This window comes from Ixodes scapularis, unplaced genomic scaffold (genome assembly GCF_016920785.2).
Source record: "Ixodes scapularis isolate PalLabHiFi unplaced genomic scaffold, ASM1692078v2 PGA_scaffold0__279_contigs__length_252992795, whole genome shotgun sequence".
NCBI classification, from domain to species: domain Eukaryota; kingdom Metazoa; phylum Arthropoda; class Arachnida; order Ixodida; family Ixodidae; genus Ixodes; species Ixodes scapularis.
In genome coordinates, this window is record NW_024609835.1 from 216,635,548 (window position 1) to 216,653,397 (window position 17,850).

The 17,850-nt window shown below is 45.8% G+C and overlaps 1 protein-coding gene across 1 annotated transcript in view; it reads right to left on the bottom strand.

Moving 5' to 3' along the window:
- Positions 1–17,850, bottom strand: part of LOC8033560 (hemicentin-1) — a 211,206-nt gene that overhangs the window by 86,626 nt on the left and 106,730 nt on the right. The gene's annotated exons all lie outside the window — the stretch shown is intronic.

Genomic DNA, 17,850 nt, shown 5'->3' on the forward strand with positions numbered 1-17,850 from the left:
ATGTGCATTTGCAAGAGTACATGCACCCCAACTTCGTTCAGCATTGGTTTTAGAGATAACTGACTGCGATTTATAGTCATTAAAATATTTTCACACACCCCTTCTTCCTGCTTTCGCGATTTATACGTGACATCTATCCTTCAATGTCTAGATGTCAATTATATTTTGCAACGTGGTGAAGTAAAAAAAAAAGTATACTTTTGTCACTTTAAGAAAAACTCGGTAACATAGTTCGAGCGCATCAGTGATCTAAACATAAAACCAGGCGAAGCTGGTATGTAGAGCTTGATAAATGAACACATCGATACCCGTAGTGGAAGTCTGTTTCACCGAGGGTTTCGAAAGGTTTCTAGAAGATTCTAGGACTTTCAGAATTAAGAACTTGAATATTTTTAGTTAATGTTACTTAGGTTTATTTTTACTTTCCCGCAATAGTAGCAAAACTCGAGATCTGGCATTTTTCTACGACTGCAATTTCAACAACCCCCCCCGGAAATATTCTCTCGATATGTCAAATATTTCATATACAGAAACCTAGACATAAACTTTCATCTCTGGTCTGATATCTATTAACCGCAAACTCTTTGAAATAGTACACAGTGAGCGACAAAACATGATGGGAATTCATGCTCACATCGTTCGCGATGGTCAGTTAGTTTTACTGAAATTTCTGATGTTTAGAGAGATTTATATTATGTTATGCCTTTTCCGAGAAATTCAATATATCTACTCACAGAATTTATAAAAATAATTTGTTGGCACATGTGACGTTGACTATTTTACCGAGTACACTTTTAGCAGAGCGACAGCACGTACCCAACAAGAAGTAGGACGGGATTTAATTTTACGTTCTGGCTTTTTTTCAGAGATGCATATATCTAAGCAATAAAACTGAAGCAACGTCAAAAAAAAATCAAAAGTCGTATGGTAAACAGCACTGTAACTCGCTCATGTACCACCGAAAAAGGACATGTGACATTGTAACACCAAGAATAAAAAAAAAAAATAGAACCGTTTACTCAATATAGCAAACCACCCACGAAGATCTTCTCGTTAGCCACTACAAGCAGGTTGCATTCAGCCAGCGCAGCACAATCTCACATGGGAAGTCTTAAGGCTGGAGGCTGCGACACCTACACTGCTTACACTGCCAGAGATCGAAAGACAATGCTCCATTCCCGTTTCGTTGCTCGGAGGCTTACGCAACTTTCTAAAGTTGTGGGCCGCAGAAAGCCATTTCTCAACCCGATGCAACTCCAACTTTCCAGTTGGGTATCGATCCGCCTCCCGAATTAGTCGCTCGTCGATTTCGAGCTTTGGATGATGAGAGTTCGGGGCGGGGGGGGGGAGGTGCAAAAAAAAATAAATAAAATGGAAGTGTGGCCCGCAGTTCATCGTAGTGAAATGGTGTTCGTCGCCCAATAAATCACCGCTATCGCGTTGGCTCAAAGCGAACGGACCAGGCTCGGACCGGCGGGAAGAAGGAACGACGCTGTGTTGTCGGCGGAACCGTGTTCCGTTCAGTCTAACTCCCGCTTCCCGTGGACTCCGTCGATAAACATCTCGGGACGGCTGGGAACAGAGGTGCGTCGTGTGCTCCTCCTTCCCTCTCCACTTCCTCGTCGCTCGCCCTGGCCGCCGTGAGGGCATCTGCAACGTCGCAATGCTGCGTATCGACGCCCGAGAGAACGAAAGCCGTTTGGCGCCGACAAGTGATAATTGATGAAGAGTCACTTGTTTCCGCTCTAAGCCTCCCCTAATTGGCGATCGCGCCTGAGTCTGATAATGATTTTACACGTGCGCTGCAAAATGAAAACAAATTGCGAGGCTAACATATCAAAGCAGAGGAGAAAGCTTAGCGTAATCGGGATACACTAATTACCTGAGTAATGCTTTCGGAGGATTAAAAAAAAAATAGTATATTGTTTAGGCTTGCATTGACACGTATGAGGGTTGAATGGGCAAGTTGCATGTGCAAGTGCGGAAGGAACAAACCTGAAAAACATGCAAGGAGTCGCGATAAACAGGTCAATTTGAAGGTTTGTAAGTTTGACGACAAATTTTTATAGAGCCCGGATCTAGACAGATAGTTTATAATGTATAGGTTAAATAATACTTAATTCAGATAAACTTTTCAATAATTGACAGACTTAGAGATGCGTGTTTAGCATAATTCAAAAAATTCAATATATCTATAGGGTTGATAAAGGTGTTTATATTAAGTTTGCTGCACCAACCAGCAAAGAATATCATTCCTTAACAGTATATGATCCTTTGATGAATTGCTTTGGTTTCGTGCTTCTTGGTTACCAGTAAGTGCCATTACTTTTTTCGATAGAAAAGATTAGCAGGCTACATTAAAGGCGAGCCAAAATATTTCGATCAAACACTACAATGAAGGTGAGTCACCCCAAAGAATAGCTTGAATCTGTTCAAGCGTTTCGCTTGCTGGTTTGAAAATCGGGTAATTGTCCACTGCAAGTCGTTAGGTCGATCTCTGACTTGGCTTAGTGTAGTAGTACAAGTGAGCTTGGTGCCAGGGACGGCACTATCTAGATACACAGGCTCCCAGATCATGAGAAATAAAATATTATTCCCGCGCGTGTTCAATGCGCATGAACTTTGGAATGGCGTGACTTCCTGCAATGTGTGCAGCACGAAAAAAGGATATTGTATCACGATTGCCGAAATCTTGAATCATATTCGGCAATGTAGAACTCCTTAGAATTTACGCCAAGCATGGTTGCTAGCGTAACTCGCATTTTCGGTACTCCAAGCTTAGGTTCCAAAAACTGCCGTATTATTAACTGATTTAGCGTGCCACCAAAAGTAAGTAAGTTGTTTACTGCTAGATTGTCAATAACAATGGGGCCTACAATTTATGAGTGTGGTACAAATGTCAAATATTTTGCTTTCATTAAACTGCAAACTCCATGCCAAAATAAACCGCAATTTGGCAATCCAAGGTGATTATCTTGGGGGTCTAATACGGCTACGCTTCGAAGCGTTATTTAGTGCGATATTTGTGGGTTTATTTTTTTGTTTTTGCTCCATATAATTGCTAAAGTACAATAGTTCAGCCAAAAATGCCATGAATCATGGAGGTAGGAAGATTTTGGAAGCAACATGACCCGAAGCCAGAAGTGTGGAGGTGAACGGCCACAACCATGACCAAAACCGCAACTATCTTTTTCTCCCTTCGATGCCCGCCGGGCACCTAGGGATGAACAAAACAGCTGTGGTTTTGGTTGTGAGCTTCTGGGCTATAAAGCGCAAAATTTGCGAGGAAGAGAAAAACCATTGAAACGTTCAAGAAAGGTCCTCTGCCACTAACTCACGCACTGGAGCAAAACCTTTTTAGGTTTCAGTTAGGCACGCAGGATTACCAAGCTAATTGAAGTTAGGCGTTTCTCTGGCACAATATAAATCGGAATGCGGAGGGCAAGCTCGTCTGCTTCTTGCGCAGGGGGTAGCGGTGACGTCAGAACGCCGAGCCCTGATTGGCTGATCGCGACCCCCTATCTGGGTGTCGTCTGCTCCTTTGCAACGTCGTCTGCTCGCAACGTCGTCTGCGTCCGTCTTGCCTTTCCTGCGAGTTTCGGAAGTGCAGAGGCCAGATTCACGAAACGATCTTACGCCAAAAATGTGCGTAAGACATAACTTAAAAACAAATTCGTATTCACGAATTCGTAAGTTTTGCGCAGGTTACGACAAAATCCTACGACAGCTCCGAAGCACTTCATACGATCAAATCAACATGGCCGTCAGCGTCGCGGTCCCGACGACCTACGGACGTTTATTTTTCTACGTGCGCTTCTCACGCGTCCCGACTTTAAGCAGCAAGAAAAAAAGTAAAAAGTACTTGAAACAGACTACGACGAACCAGAACGCTGGATCCACAAACACCCGGGAAAAGGCCCAACGGCCACGATTCCGCCGAACGTGACCAAGCGAGCACGGCAGTTAGGCCTAGCAGGCACTCCGCCACTCGGCTACCGTCTGCCCACGACCGGCTGGTGTTCTAAATGGAATATGCCCGCGCGACCCTCGTGAACCCTTCCCGTATTATGCTTTGATCGCTGACCTCAGTTTTAGATTAAGAAATCAATTTCTTCCTCTTGTTATCTCCTTGTTTCCCGAGGCAACGGTGACTCTCGCCGATGAAAAAGCGGTGAATCTCCGACCTATGCAGGCAAGGAAAAGCAGCCATCGCTTTGACTAGCAGACGTAAAGCAGACGACGTTAACTGCGCCAACCCGCCGACGCCGTTAAGGAATGAGGAGTCTCGCCGCACACGAAAGGAGGGAAAAAGTATTTGAGAAGGGAACTTGCGGACACCAACACGCTCACCTCTCGGTTCTTAGCAAACAAACCTCGGCGCCTCGGGACACCTCGCCAGTGAGTCCTTCGACTGCCCTCCTTCATGCGCGTCTGCTAGTTGTTAGACAAAAACAACGTAGTGCTCGAGTTATTTCGCGTGCCCTCTCTGAAAGGCGAAGTCAAGTAAAGACCTGCACTTTAGAAAGTCGCAGGAAAGGTAAGACAGACGCCGACGATGTTGCGAGCAGACGACGTTGCAAAGGAGCAGACGACGCTGAGATGGGGGTCGCGATCAGCCAATCAGGGCTCGGCGTTCTGACGTCACCGCTACTTCCTTCCTCATGCGCAGAAGACGAAAATGAGCTCACTTGCGAGGCGTATGTACTTGAAATGCTTGAAAACATTATATAATATCTTGAATAGAAGTCGCTTATGTAAAATCACATACATTTTTATTCACGTTTGCAGAGATTTATGACTCATCTGCTTTACCGGTTGCATATTAGTGCAATCAAGGCACTTCGATTCTTTAACTGGTTTGTTGGTGCATCGGCCTCTTGAGTGAGCTCACATTTGTTACTGTTTAAATGACGGCGGTACCGTACACTGAACGAATTTTTTTCGCTTGGCATGTTTTATGAGTCTCTAGAAAAGTGCAAGACGCCGACCAGCAAAAAAAAAATGCACTTGCAATTATTACTGACTACACACTAAACGAAAATATACCCAGATGGGAGTACATCGCTTGTCCTCTAGCGCATTCCCTTATGGGAGGTTTTTATACTCTGCAGGATGGGAGTTCAGAATGAACTCCCACGCAGGCCAGAGTTTTTTGGGGGATGCAAGGGAGTATGTACAGAACTCCCAGCAGTACGGGAGTCTGTTCATGGATCAATGGGAGTATTTATTTACTTCCATCAGAGTGTTCCTAGGTGGATCCAAGGGAATATTCTTTCACATCCTTATGGGAGTTTTTACGTGGACTCACGGGAATGTTCCTTTACATCCACCTGGGAGTGCTTACGTGGATCCACGGGAGTATTCTTTCACATCCATATGGGAGTTTTTACGTGCATTTATCGGACTATTCTTTCACATCCGTATGGGAGTTTGTACGTGCACTTATGGGACTATTTTTTCACATCCATATGGGAGTTTTTACGTGCATTTATGGGACTATTTTTTCACATTCATATGGGAGTTGTTACGTGCATTTATCGGACTATTCTTTCACATCCATATGGGAGTTTTTACGTGCACTTATGGGACTATTTTTTCACATCCATATGGGAGTTTTTACGTGCATTTATGGGACTATTTTTTCACATCCATATGGGAGTTTTTACGTGCATTTATGGGACTATTTTTTCACATCCATATGGGAGTTTTTACGTGCATTTATGGGACTATTTTTTCACATCCATATGGGAGTTTTTACGTGCACTTATGGGACTATTCTCTCACATCCACCTGGGAGTTACAGCCGGGACCTAAGGGAGTATTCTTTCACATCCATTTGGGAGTTAGTACGTGGACCCACGGGAGTCTTCTTTCACATCCTCCTAAGAGTCGTATACCTACGGGAGTATTCCTTCGCATCCATCTAGGAGTTTCTTCAAAGCCAGGAAGTGTGGAAGGAAAGGCATAAGCAGGTAGCACAATGCACGAAATAAATTTATTGCATTATGAATATTTTTTGCACATGTCGTGTAACAAGAGCTCATTTTGCCTTGGGCGCAAACTGGCTTATACCCCGTCAGACGGCCATTTAAATGGCCTTCAGAGCCAACTCCTCAAAAAATGTCTGCGAACACCAAAGGGCACAGGCAAAGCCGAGATTGTGAACTGATTTGCCGATTCTTTGAAGGAATTCATTCCGAAGGCCATTTAAATGCCCGACTGACAGGGGTATTTATTACAATGTAGGGTACGCTAGGCTAACTGTGCTACACAAGCCACGATCGCTCTGTAGAAATTTATCAATTCCAGTGCCTTCACCCGTGGCTTCATGTAGCAGTCGGCAAAACCACGTTCAATGAAAGTCAGCATCTTATGTGCCTTCTTTACGTAGTGGATGTGGAAAATCCAGTAGACGGCAATGAGGTACGCCACATCCTGACGGAACCATACCATAAGTTCAAAGTTCTTCCTTAATGAGTCCTAAAATATTGAAATAAATTACCTCAAACTTAACAGAATTTGATAAAACATAATATGAGAGTCACAGATTTTTTACCTCAGCTTATTTATGTTAAACACTCTGACTGCTCCTTCTTAGACGTCGCAGCTTGCTCGTTATATGTAGTAGCGGCAGATGCAATCACTCTTCCTGCAATCAGTCCGCTGTTGGCCATTCTCTTTCCTGCGTAGTGCTGGAAGGGACCTGTAACCAAAAAAGCACAAGCATTTAAGTTAAAATGTACTCACAATCAACACAACAGATGTTTCCGACGTTATCGTATGAACCTTGCAAACCAGGTGGGGAGTAGACTTTTCTCAAGAAGTGAATTGAAGACAGTTTCTTCAAAGCAATATCAATACTACTGATACTGAAAATATGGTAAAAGGGCAGAATCGTTTTAAAGTGATATAGCAACGAAATTGTAGTGCCTATTTTATTGTCTAAATGTCAACCATGTTTTGACCATACAGTGGAGACACCAATTTTTTGCTCAAAAAGACACAAAACATCTAGAACTAGTGTCTCAGAAGATCTCCCGATATGCATCACGTTTGCGACGTCTGGTTCTCCTTCAGTCAAAGCTACGTGGGGGCTGGCGTGGTTGTGAGCTTACACGTTCGTGACGTCTGGTTCTCCTTCAATCAAGGCTATATGGGGGCTGGCGTGGCTGTGAGCTTCGCCACTTGATGATGTCAATGCACTGCAAGCTGGCCGCTTGAGTTGTCCCTCCTCGCTCTCCGCAGGAGTTGAATAAGCACGGGAGAAAAAAGAAAACCGGTTCAGCCAAGTTAGACAGGGCTCGGGCGCACACAGCCTGCCACCATGTTCCCGTGTAGCGGTGCTGCTTTTATGTGGTGTGACGTGACAGTATTTGGTTTATTTAAATAATGTTTCGGCGCCTTTTTTAGCAAAAAAAAATCGGTGTCTCCATGGTGTGGGCAGAACATGGTTAACATTTAGACAGTACAATTAGTGCTAAAATTTTGTTGTAATAACCTTTAAAAAAAAAAGAAAGACCAAGGTACACCCTTATTTTCAATAGTTCACATTAAACATGTTTATAACTATCTACCTTTCTGTGCTAGTTTCCTTTTCCATCGTTTCATAGTCTCAGTAACTTTAAGAGTGAGTGACAGTCCTGCAAAAATGTCATCAAGCATGTAAAAATTTTGAAAGCCGGAAAAATTGACAGCTTATTGCAAGCTTTAAAAAAGTCAAACCAAACAAAACGACCTATTGCAAAAACTGTAGGATACCTGTCTTGCTGCATGTAAGCTTAAGAAATTGAAATTAGTATACATTTCTAGCGATTTACTCCTACAAACTATAATTTTCTTCACTCTCGCACAATCACTAGGCAGAAGAAGCAAAAGCCCTCCCATTATCATAATCGTGTGCACTGCAAACATGCAAGAGTTATCAACTTTTTGAGAAACGACTATAAGGGATAGCTCACATATACGGCACAGAGCTAAATCAACAGTAAAAGTGCTGACTTGAACTTAACTTAGTACTGATGCAGCAGTGTATGAGCATTAGATCATTAACAAAGAGCAAAATCAGCACTATTCCCAGCACTTACTAATAGTACTGCACTATTGTAATGCCCCGAATCTGGGTGAAGCCTTTCAAATCACCGCATAAATTGGCTTCACAATGTATTGCACTACGATTTACCAGAGAGGTGCCTGAAGGTGGTGAAAGCATCGCAGAAAAAATTTCAAAGAATGAACTTACCCGAGTAAAAAGTAAAAAAAAAACTGGTTTGGCTACCTATGACACCAGTGTGCTAGTATATGCGCATCCTCCGACTGGCACAACAACCGACAGATGGCGGCAACGGCACCGACGCCTTATGGCAGTTCAGTAGCTCCACGGTCACGCCAAAAGCACACCACATGTAGCTGAAATTATTCAACGAACCATCGGTTTGATTATTTTTGTGTCCATTTAATGTGATTTATTGGGGGTGAAAATAAAATAATGTTCTGACAATTATAGCACCGAAAAAGTGTGCACCATTTATGACTCAAAAAGGTTGCCCGATTTTGGTGTGACTGGGCGGCTGCTGAGCAGCTACAAGCCGCTAGGGTTGATGTCGCCATCTGTCAGTTATTGAGCCAGTCAAAGGGTGCACAGTTAGCAGACGGGCGCCGTAGGCAGAAAAAAATAGTCATTTTTTTACCTTTTACTCAAGTAAGTTTGTTCTTTGAGCTTTTGATGCAGTGATTCCAATACCTTCGGGCACCTCTGTCGTAAATCGTAGCGTGATGCATCCCCAAACCGACTTAATGCAGTACTTTAAAAGCTTCACCAAGATTAATAACTTGGCAGCACAGGTGTAGTGCTAATGTGAACAGGTCTTAAAGGAAAGGAACAGAAATTTAGAATTCCCAAAATAAGGTAGCAGGAGTGTTCAACGGGGCGCCACCAACCCCTAAACACCACTCATAAAGCGATATCTCGAACGGATGGCCATATTTTTGTAAAATAAGGATGCGATAAGTGAGAATCGCGACATCGTGTTTCCTGCAGGATAGTTGAGGAGGGGGGAAACGGCTTTGCTTCTTTCCCTTTTCGCGTCCTCGCGGAGTCAAAGTGAGAAAAGGAGGAAACCAGAATCGCGACGTCACGGGCCTTTTTGGCCATTGTTCAAGCATGCTCTTCTTTCACAAAAATACAACCATCCGTTAGAAATATTGATTTATGCATGATGCTTTCAGGTTTGTAGCGTCCCGCGTAGCGCTTCTGCGTTGTTTCCCGAAATCAAAATTTTGCTTCAGCATTCCTCTAAAGGATGTACACCTAACAATTATATTTGGCAAATACATAACAAGGAATTGCCTAACTTATACAAATAATTTCAATTTTTTTAGTTGTAATAGACTGATTTCACAGGTCAGTTTGGCTAAGCCACTGCTGCTGCAATGCATCAAGGGAACTTTCCTCTTTCTGCATGTGCCCCAACCTCGCTGGAGCTCTGCGCGTGCAAAGCGCGAGACGGCACGAGGTGTCTCAAGCACTGCCACCTGCCTCTTGTGAACTAAAGTTATGGCGGCTTCACACATACGCTGAACGCTAAGTGAGATCGCTCTATTCCACTAAAGATTAAAATAACCATACCAACAGGCTCTTATCAATCTTTCATGAGTCTTGATTGTTTCAAAAAGCAACATGTCCCGTATACCCTGTTTCATTATAGTAAGTTACAGCTCAAGAAGATGGGGCGAGGGAAAAGAAGGTCGGGGAGGAGGAAGCAGACGGAATGCTAGATAGAAGAGGGAAAAACTTCCTCCTCTCTTCTCCAGCAATTCGTCTGCTTCCTCCTCCCCAGCCTTCCTTTCCCTTTCCTTACATTCTTGAGTTGTAACAGACTATAATTACGTGAAGGACAGACAAAGGCAACGCCAGACGAGGGGAGAAAGGCCAAGCACTAGAAAGGTTGGGGAGGGGAGAAACCTACCCTCCTCTCTAACGTTCCTAGTGCTCTCTCTTTCTTGCCTCGCCCTCTTCTTCTGTCCAGCCTTCCTAGTGCTTGCCCTTTTTTTTTTTTTGCCTGGAGTTGCTTCGCTTGCACTGCACACAACTATACTCCGTTTCAAACATCGCGTGCAACGCTGGGAAAGCTACTGAAGTAGTGCACATGAAAAAACACACAAAATTGTGTTACTCCGCGAGATTTTGTGGACGAGCGGTACAAGGCGCTGCTGTGGCGATGCCGGCGATGCCGACGATGCCGACATCTCGGTGGCGGTGGTTCGAATCCACTTAGGGCGCAAAGGTTTTTTTTGTTTTTTTTGTTTTTTCTTGTTTTTTTTCCTCGACCGACTTTTTGTGCAAGATTGTGCGTAATGCGGAAGTGCATACTTCAATTCCTCTTTTTTTGTTGATTTTTATTTATAAGAAGGTAGACTAAGGGCTGGTGTTCCGCTCGAACTTGCGCCGGCCTCGTCAAAACGGAAGAACGGTCGAGATCCAGGGCGTCTCTATTTAAAGCCGTTAATTTACATGGCAGCGTGAAAATCAGAGTACCTTGAGAGTGTGGTGGACGGTCCTTTATATAACGAATATAGTGATTAGGGGACCGCACTGCCATTGTTCAGACGGCTTGGCATTCCCTCACGTGATGTGACTTCATGGAAGTTTCCTTCAGAGTCAGAATACTCGCCGGTGTATGGAAGAAGTCATCCAGACGGAAGTATCTCGGTGCTCTGGTGCCGGCGCCCCCATGAACCGGGAGTGATTCACAATAGACGCGTACACAACACACGGCACTCGAGATCAGGATCGAGTGTTGTTTCCTTTTCGAGGAAAGCAGGGGCCTCGGAATAGAGGCACGGGCATGTGCGTCGTTTACTTAGCCGACCAAGATTAAGGTGCCTCAGGCAGACGGAGCCGACCATGGTTACGGTCCCGCAGGCAGAAGAACCCAGAAACTTCGGAATGCAATCACGGGCACCGCCTGCTGTAAGGTCCCCAAGCAGACGGTGCCTTAGGCACGATTCATCACCGACACAGTTCCTTCTTGAGGCTTGTTTCACTTTGAAGCCATAAGGCCGATTTCAACACTAGAAATAACAGGTGGCAGTTCACAACACTGTCCGCGTGCTCGGAACTTTCACGTTGCGAGGTCTTCGCTTCGGGGACGCCACCTTGCCAGACACTCCGGTGTCGTTACTGACCGTCTCCAGGACCTCACGGACCGACGTCTCCGGGAAACACGTTCTTGAACTCGCGTACACGTTGGCGATCACCTGCTTGCACTTTTGCGAGATCTTTACACAACGAATCTTCGAAAATATCCGAGCAGGAAAAGAAATCTTCCCGCGTAAGACGCCATCTTCACGAAACCGGCGAGGCAGGGGCAGCCGCACAACCCGAAAACCCGAAGCGAGTGCGAGTGCCGCACGAACGAAAACGGAAAATAATTTGGAGTAGTTTACATTATCTTTTCCTTTTTATTGAAAAAGAATCGGTGTTCCCTCGAAATCATAACGCCACTATTAGTTACTAGCTCCAAAGATGTACACTTTTCGACTTTTTTGGTTTTTTCAGGGGCCGTACTATTTTGTGGAGCGAACGTAGTGGCGGTCGGCTGTGCAAACCGGCGCGCTAGCTTTGACTGCATTGCACGCTATGTTTGAAACGGAGTATAGTGGCGCAGACTATTAGCAACGTGCACGACAAAAAGCGTCGCTGTAGTTGGGTTTGCGATCCGCCGAACCATAGCTTCCTGTATACTGATAATGCTTACCCAAATGCCGGCTAACGGGGAGGGAAATCCTGCCAATTACAGGGAGGTAGAGGCAAATATTGCCAATCAGGACAAGGGAAATTCTGTTTGTGACGTCACGGACGGAAACCATTAAAGGGTGCCAACGAAACATCTTGGAGCTAATGGAAGTGGAACATATAGAGCTCTGATGACTGCCCGGTCCGGTTTTCGAGCTGCGCAAGGGCCACTGGTCCTCTCGCTCGAACAGTGCTTTCAGCTCTTCATTCTGGTACCTGGGCCACAAGTTGTGCCAGCAGGCTTGCAGCACCAGCTGAAGGAGTTGAAGGCCCACTTCTGAAAATACAAAGCATAAAAGAAGCAATCACTTAGAACAAAAATAATAAAATCATAAAAATAATTAGAGTAGAGCTTTGAAGATTCATCTCAACCACCTAGGTATTGTTAAGATTGATGGACCTTGCAGAACAGTAAGCCTGTCAAATTGCAGGCACCTCGGTCTGGTTTACAACCTGATAACTCGGAATCAGAGGACAAAAAATTGTAACAAAGCCAACTTACAATTAATGGCCAATCAGACAATAACCTCTCAATATTTTGAAAGCATTGACAAAGAAGATGAGCACAGCCGTGACAATCTACTTGACTCACAATACCAAGTTAAATGTCAGTCAACCAAATAATGCTCTTATGCCCTTGAAAACTGTGGCACGGATAAAGACTACCACCAAAAAGATACCCCGTCACCATGCTAAACCTTGCTCTACAAACGGACGTGTGAAGAGCAACCCACAAGGGCCATAAGAAAGCACCTGCCTCTCAAGAACCTTAGCTTCACCACAGAAGATGGTCTACTTTGATAAAAAGGACATAGCCTTGCAGCTATTTCAACTATCCGCTCACGTGATGGAGATAGTATACCAAACATATCAGATCGAAGATATAGTTTGACGGTCAAGTTGACCGACTGATTACGGAGCAAATTGCACGGAACAGAGGAGCCTGCTTTAATCTGTTGGTTAGCAATTGTCTGTTAAAAAATTAAAGAAGCACTTAACCAATTTAAGTAGCTATTGCTACTTAAATCGGCATCAGAAATCGATTCCTCGGGAACTATTGCAGACACGTCCACATTTATGACCGTAAATAGACTTTCGCAGACATTGGTTTAGTGCCCCTTTAAGAAAAAAGGAAGACAAGTCGATCGAATACAATGCCTGTATGGGTAGTGAGCTTCAAAGAAACTGCTCGTGCAGCTAAAAGGCTTTTGATCGCCTTGTAAATGTGCATAATGGTGACGGGGTATCTCATGAGAAATCATTAATGCTGGAGAAAATTGAGTATGTCGTAGAGCTGCGAGAAGGAAAAAACGAGAAGGAGGAGGCAGTGCAGAAATATCAAGCAAGCATTCGCACAACCGAGTCGGAGTTGCCGGAGTCTTTCCTTTTTCGAATGTGCTGGCGACCTTCGGAAACTCGTCAAACAAAAAGCATATTAATTTTTTTTTAAAAAAGGCGCCCACCTAAATGTTGTTAACTGCTGTACCTTCCTAAAAGCAGGGGGACAAAGGGGAGGCCTGGTTGCTCTGACGAAACAACAGATATTCTGTCGGCCGGTCAGAAATTCCCCTCGGCTCCCCACGAGCTGGGGGGATTTGAGAACATTCGTGATGCGGAGCACGTGAGTTTAGAGCTCGATGACGTTTAATCCTGTGCTCAGGGAGAAACCTAGTCGTGCGAATACTTTATTAAGAACTTGCAAAAGGATATTGGTCTGAACCCGAAGTTTCGATTGATCCTGCTTTGACTGCTCAAAACTGATATCGTTTTACCGGTATAAATTAACTGAAATGAAATGTTTCTAATGGCTGTTTCACAAACTCGTGACTGCTTATGACCGGAGGGTGCAAAAACAGATTTTAATCTCTTGCGACTGCTTAGAATTGGTAATATCGCTGCACAGTTAGTAAGAAGTTGAAGAAGGCTTAAAATCCGGTTTTTACCCTCACTCTGGAAAAGAGAGGATGTAGTTGTGCACGCCCTGGTGAGCGAGATTGTTTCTAACTGCTCACAGGACACTGCTGCATCTCGCCGCGCGAGACCGCGCCAACCAGGCACGTAGCCAGGATTTTGTTTCGGGCAAGGGGGGGGGGGGGGGGGGGTTGGGGCCGCCTATGACAAAATGCTGTATGAGGGGGAGGGGGGACAGGAGGTCCCAGCAAAATGGAAGATTTCGGGGTGGGGGAGCCAAGCCCCATGGGCCCCTTCACTTGCTACATGCCTGGCGCCGACCACGGGCGAACCCCAAGGCTGAGAGTTTGCGGCATAAGCATGGAGAGGTAGGTGCTGCTCAATCTGTGGTACCAGTGCTTGCAGAGTTCCTGTATAGGCTCCCTATGGGAGCCAGAGTTGCGTGTTTATCCCCGTAGCGCCGTCTTTCCTGCACGGCACGTGATCCTGCTCCTCATCTGACTGAATTCAGATGAGGATCTGACTGAAGCAGGGGAACGTACGCCGGGGCGCACGCAACGTCTACTTTCCTGCACGGCATTTGAGTCTGCTCCTCACGTGATCGGATCTCGGCGAATAGCGGCGCGGCGGCACGTGGAAAACAGATGCGCAACTCTGGCTTCCGTAGGGAGCTTATAGACCATTCCATTTAGTTCTCTCAGGGCGGCGTCATTTTGTTAGACCACAGCACCCACTCCACACATCCGGGAAGTTCAGCAGGGTCGGCGAGGTAAAACGAGAGAGGGCACGCGCCCGACTCTGCTAGCAGACGACAAACAGGGAGGTTGCCGTTCTCCATCTCTGGGCTGTACCGACGGGCTGTACCAAACATCGAACTCTTGCTCGTGGCTGCCGTTATGAAGTGGTTCGCATTCTTAGAATATTTATGGCTACTCCAAAATCAGCCTTTAGCGCTCTGTTGTTTTATCTCAGTAAATGATCAACTAGCGTATCTTTGCCCTATTACTTCAATAGCAGTGGAGTCAGCTGGCAACTCAACCACTGCGTCTATTGCGCCAGGAGAGCACGTTTTTATTTATTATTCCAGACTTCCACTCATTGTCGCTAAAGGCCCACACCAGTACCAACTTCGTATAGTAAAATAGCTACAGCGACCGAATTTAACCTTAAAAACGAGCGTGTTGGTAATTATACTTAAACAATCGGAAAGAATAAACAAAATTTGGGACGAAAGCAGACGCTTACATCTCTTTCAACTCTCACCAACATTTATTTCGTCTCCGTTCAAACGACGGCCATCGAGCAGGTTCAGGGGAGGGAGTAGAGAAGGAAAAAGGAGGGGGGGTTGAAAGAGGAGGAGGGGGAAAAACGGGTTATTCGCGGCCTTCCCTCAAGGCCTCTGGTCCCTTCCGCCCAGTTCAAGACGGAGGAATTTCATCTGCCTGTCGGAAAGGGCTAGATAGAGAAGCCGAAGCGACGTCAGTGACCAAGCTCTTAATGGCGTACGATTCGGCGACTTCCCTGCCAAATCTCTGCTGGTGTCCTCCAAATACGCGCATACCTTCGCAACTGGGCGAACAACCGTCGCACGTCATACGGTGTACGACTATTGGATGCATGGAGTCGTCGGGGGTTTGCTCAGTGATAGGCGAGTCCCTTAAGGCCATGTGCGGTGTTGTGCAAGTAGGGGATAACTGTAAAACGCTTTTTGCGAGGAACAGGAGCGGCTGGCGGTGCCCAGGAGGCGGTGATCAGCCTCTTTAGTGTATTTGCCACTAAATCTTCAGGATACCCTGCCCTCTTTAGCCTCCCTGTTTCTAGAAGCACGCTGTGCATGCTGTGCATAGGGGCTGAATGGAGGAGACCGCACCGGAGAGCCGGGTGTTCCAGTATGTAGACGATTACCTGATCGTGCACCCAAAGCAGACCCCTCCCGAGTCTGTCATTCAGGCCTTCGCTTCGAGACCCACCGGACTCTCCTTCAAGAAATAAGACCCTTCTGAAGACTGTCTTCAATACTTGGACCTGCACCTGAAGATGCACCCCGATGGGATATGCTGGGAGTTCAGATAGCGCACACAAAAGCCGGTCCGACCTTCACGAGTGCCCACTCCAAAGCAGTAAAACGGGGTCTCGTGAACTCACTCCTAAAATCCTCTGGAACCAGGTCGTGCCCCCATCTCACCACGCACAACGTGCTTCTACAGACAGAGAGGCTAAAGAGGGCAGGGTAACCTGAAGACTTAGTGGCAAAGACACTAAAGAGGCTGATCACTGCCTCCCGGGCACCGCCAGCCGCTCCTGTTCCTCGTAAAAAAACATTTTGCAGTTATCCCCTACTCGCACAACACCGCACATCGCCTTAAGGGACTTGCCTATCACTTCGAGATAGGGGTAGTGTTTAGCTGCAAGCAAAAGCTTCAACAAATGTGCAGAATGGTGAATACCCCATCCTCCGTTACCCAATGCAACAAAAAGCACGGACAGCAGTTAGTTAAGTGCAGGAAGGAGGTGGTTTATACCATCCTTTTTTCGTGTGTGTGTGTGGGGGGGGGGGGGGGGTGGTATATAGGGCAGACCGGCAGGTGCCTAAATGAGCGCCTGAGGGAACACTCGCGAAAGGTGAGAAAACCCCCCGACGACTCCATGCATCCAATAGTCGTACACCGTATGAAGTGCGACGGTTGTTCGCCCAGATACGAAGGTACGCACGTATTGGGAGGACACCGGCAGAGATTTGGCAGGGAAGTCACCGAATCGTACGCCATTAACAGCTCGGTCAGTAACGTTGCTTCGGCTTCTCTAGCCCTTTCAGACAGGGAGATGAAATTCCTCCATCCTGAACTGGGCGGAAGGGACCAGGGGCCTTGAGGGAAGGCCGCGAATAACCTGTTTTTCCCCCCTCTTCTTCTTTCAAACCCCCCCCCCCCCCTTTTTTTTTCCTTCTCTGCTCCCTCCCCTGAACCTGCTCGATGGCCGTCGTTTGAATGGAGACGAAATAAATCTCGTAGAGAGTTGAAAGAGTTGCATGCGTCTGTTTTCATCCCGAATTTGTGTTTATTCTACCGGATTTACTTTTCGCCGGAGCGACCGAGCGCATGCTAGCACTAAATTTAGCGCATGCGTTAGCGCGCGCTCTGCCAGGGTGTTTTAGAATAACGTTTCTACACCGCAATGGAAAGGCCTAAGCACCTCGTGCTTGCAACGCCACAAAGATACAGTAACACTTTTCATTTTGCACACAAAATACTGTAACTTGAGAAGAAAAAAAGTTTCTTGGTTCACAGTAATAATTTTAGATTTGTTTAAATATGAGAATGCAACGGAAGCAGTCGACTGGTAATGTCCACCTGCGTCGCCTAAGCAAGAGAGGTCTCGTGTACTGACCTTCGCACTCCATAACTTCACCGAGAAACGTTTGCGCGTCGCAAGTTGCCGGCAATTGTTGCCCACCTTGTTGGGTCCTATTAAACGTTTCTGACGCGCACCTCCTATAGCAGTGGTCTCAAACTCATTTGAGTCTGAGGGCCAGATATCCCATACCGGAAAGGTCGAGGGCCAAAGCAACGGGGGGGGGGGGGGGGGGGGGAGTTAGACGATTTTAAAAATGAAAAGACCTCGTCCTCTATGCTTTTTGTAACTCACAGTTTTGCCAGTGACATGTGTAGATTTGATTGGCTTATATGACTACTTTGGGGCCTCACGTCATGTGATATCAATAACTAAAATGACACCGCCCCGCCAGCATGCTAGCATTTTTAATGGAACAAGAGAGAAATTGCACTGTCGTTTTTGTTGCTTAATTTGCTCGGAAATTCACCAAGCCCAACTTGTCTCTAAAAAATCAATCAGTTAATTTGACAGTCCTTGCTTTCCTGACGATTTTTATTACAACACACTGAGAAAATACTGTGATGGATCTAGTCCCGACCTCGTAGCTTTATCTTTGGCAGCTCCTCCTGCTGATAGAGAGTTCGCGCAGCCGAGATGTATCCTGAAACGAATAGTTTGCGCTTGCAGCAGTAGTGTAATTGTTGTACATTACAAAAAGCCGGGAAGCAAAAAAATAAACCGGAACAAAGGGCAAATGAGCACAGATAAGTATAAACTATGTGAATACGTTAAAATAGCAGAGCTACTTTTTG